Below are 209 nucleotides of genomic sequence, written 5' to 3'. Positions count from 1 at the left end.
GATGCGGTGGGGGAACCGGATGAAATGAACAGAAGAAGGAAAAACACCCAGACTGAACTGCCCACGTTGACTTACTTGTCCCAGAGGCGGAAGTCAGAAGCAAGGGCACGGATCATGCTCTCCGCTGGGGGTGGTGGGGCGGGCGGGAGACAGCAGACGGGAGGGAGGCAGCGGCGCAAGTCACCGAGAAGCGGGCGCCGGCGTGCCAG

Source organism: Tupaia chinensis, unplaced genomic scaffold, assembly GCF_000334495.1.
Source record: "Tupaia chinensis unplaced genomic scaffold, TupChi_1.0 Scaffold000067_1, whole genome shotgun sequence".
NCBI lineage: Eukaryota > Metazoa > Chordata > Mammalia > Scandentia > Tupaiidae > Tupaia > Tupaia belangeri.
This window is presented reverse-complemented; position numbering follows the sequence as displayed.